At 40.2% G+C, this 3,076-nt stretch overlaps 1 pseudogene; it reads left to right on the plus strand.

The window, feature by feature from the left end:
- Nucleotides 1-1,294: 1,294 nt before the first annotated feature.
- LOC108524327 (uncharacterized protein C18orf25 pseudogene) lies at nucleotides 1,295-2,639 on the plus strand (annotated as a pseudogene).
- Nucleotides 2,640-3,076: the final 437 nt, after the last annotated feature.

Consider the following 3,076-nt stretch of genomic DNA (forward strand, 5'->3'; position numbering starts at 1 on the left):
ATATCGATTGAGGCTCTAACACAATTCATCTGGCTCAACCATTATAACAGGGTCTTGTTTAGTCTGAGAAATATCTTGGTATTAAGAAGTCCATTTTCTTTTTTTCCTAGATATAAACAAATAAAAAAAGTTCATGCTAGTAAAAAGCTCTTCTCCAAAGATGACCGTATCTCTGTGTTGTTCACACACAGTCTGCTTCTTATTGAATTTTCTTGTAATGTACTCATATATTGGGCTCTATCTTTCAAATGCATTTCCTTAACTTTAATCAAGAATCAATTAGAAATTATTAATCAGTCTGTCATTTATCTGATTTTTTCAATGCAAATGTCTCCTTTGATGGAAGACCCGTATCTTCCAAACTGATATCTATTCCCGCAAAATGGGAGACTCAAAATAATGCAAGGCATGGTGCCTACTCAAAAGCTCACAAAACATCCTAGAAATGGAAACTTTATTAAAATGAAAAAAAAAGAATTCACAAAATATAATACATGAGACTCCATAATGGATAAAACTATACACTTTGGTGGTGTTAGGAGGTAGATTATGTCCTCCCTCCAAATTCATGTGTTGAAATCTAACCCACAGTACCTCAGTATGTGACCATATTTGGAGATAGTCTTTAAAGATGTTTCTAAGGTAAAACGGGAATCATTAGTGTAGGCCTTAATCCAATATGGCTGGTGTATTTATAAGAAGTGATTAGGACACAGACACACACAGCAGAAAGACAACGTGAAGACACAGAATGAAAATGACCATCTATAAGCTAAGAAAAGAGACTCAGAAGAAACCAACTGTGATGACACCTTGGTCTCAGGCTTACAGCCTCCAGAATTATGGTAAATAGATAGATAATCATAATCAATATGTAGATACATAGATTTTTTTTTTAACAATTCACTACTGAATGTCATTAGGAGATATGGCCAATTGCAGAGTGAAGCAATAAATTATGATCTATTCTCTTACAGAAGCCAAAAACAGAAATAAGGAGAATATTAATTTAAAATTCAAATTAAGCATGGGGGATGGTGCGTGCCCTGATGGGGTGCGCAGAGCGAGCGAGGAGGCGCGGAGCTGCTGCAGAGCTCAGGGTTTATTGACGATGTGGACAATGCAAATTTGAATTCTTGATCCAAGTAAGAGGAAGGAAGTGGCATCCAATCCTCTGAGTTATGATCTCCCAGTCTTGGGAGATCAGAAAGAACTTGCAAGTTCTTTTGTTTGCTTTCCTGTTGCATCTTTGATACCATTTCCTAGAGGCTGCTCCATGATTTAACTTGAAATTCTGAAATGAAGATGGAGGAGGCAGTGCGAAAAGTCGAAGAACTCATTGAATCTGAAGTCCCACCAGAAACATTTCAACAAGAGACAGCAAAGGAGGAAAATGAATCTGTAGAACTGGAATCTCAAGTTCAGAAGGATGGTGTAGCAGATTCTACAGTTCTTTCTTCAATGCCCTGCTTGTTGATGGAGCTGAGAAGAGACTCTTCTAAGTCTCAGCATCCAGAGAGTGACAAGCCTACAACCGGCCGAGTTTATGACAGTGACTCCTCTAATCACTGCATGCTTTCCCCTTCCTCTAGTGATCACCTGGCTGATTCAGACACGTTGTCTTCCGCAGAAGAGAATGATCCCTCTCAGGCAGAAACGGCGGTAGAAGGAGACCCTTCAGGCGTGTCTGGTGCCACAGTTGGGTGCAAGTCTAGGCGGTCCCGTTTCGAAAGTGAAACATCCACTATGGCTGCCAAGAAAAACTAGCAATCCAGTGATAAACAGAACGGGTTAAAGGTCATGGGAGCCAAAAGCACAAGGAGAGGATCAGGCTACTGAGGCACAAACAGGAGGTTGCTGCAAGGAAGAAATACAACCTGCTACAGGACAGTAAGTAGTACCAGTGATAGTGACCTGATGTGTGACTCAAGCACGAGCTCATCAGGTGATGATGAAGAGGTTTCAGGGAGCAGCAAGACAATCACTGCAGAGATACCGGATAGACCTCCAGTTGTAGCTCATTATGATATGCCTGACACCAGCTCTGATCCAAAAGTGGTAAATGTGTACAATTTATTGGCAGCTGCAGTAGTTCAAGAGCACAATAATTCTGTATGCAGCCAGGACACAGGAGCTACCTGGAGGACCAGCCAGCTTCTACAGGAGCTGAATGCAGAAGGAGGTCATTTGCATCCAGGATTCCTAGCAAGTGATAAAACATCTGCCGGCAATGCACTGCTCAATTAAGAAATTAATATTGCCTCTTCAGATAGTGAAGCAGAGATTGGGGGAGTTCAGGAACATGCAAGTTGTGTTCATCCTCGAGGTGGTCTGATTCTGAGTGTTTCTTCATGGAAGCATGGCTCGGACACACAGTATCTTAGCACCAAGCAGACACAGTCATGGAACTGATGTGAGCCCCCAGCAGACTTGGGCTTCACCAGCAGAAGTTGTTGACCTTACCTTGGATGAGGATAGCAGGTGTAAATACATACTGTGATACAATGTCACTGTGTTTCTTCTGCACTGTTCCCTTCCAATTCCTCACCTTCTTTGTGACAGAAATTCATTGTCATGGCTTCAGCTTCAGAAGCTGTTTGTGGCATTTGTAGGATTCAAACTCATGGAAAATTCCCTCCTCTCCTCCTTTTCTTAATTAAAAGAAGTCACTTAGGAAAAAAATGTAAATTAAATTTAAATAATCTGAAAAACAATGATGTGAGAAAGTCCTAAATTTTTACATTCTGGCATTCAATATAACACTTTTATCCATTTCAGCATCACATAGGCATTTAAAGGGAATTAAGTATCTCTGGAATACAAGCAACAAAATTCAAAAAGTTAAACAAGTTAATTAATAATGTGCGAAATATACAAAGTTCAAAAAAATTATTGAGATCAGGCACTGTGGCTCCTGCCTGCAATCCCAGGACTTTGGGAGGCTAAGGCAGGAGGATTGCTGGAGGCCAGGAGTTTGAGACCAACTTGGGCAACCTAGTGAGACCTTGTCTCTATAAAAAATAAAAATACATAGAAAATAAAATAATTCTTGCAAAAAAAGTGTGGAAAAAAGAAA

The sequence above is a fragment of the Rhinopithecus bieti genome, unplaced genomic scaffold (genome assembly GCF_001698545.2).
Source record: "Rhinopithecus bieti isolate Rb0 unplaced genomic scaffold, ASM169854v2 scaffold_2827, whole genome shotgun sequence".
NCBI classification, from domain to species: Eukaryota; Metazoa; Chordata; class Mammalia; order Primates; family Cercopithecidae; genus Rhinopithecus; species Rhinopithecus bieti.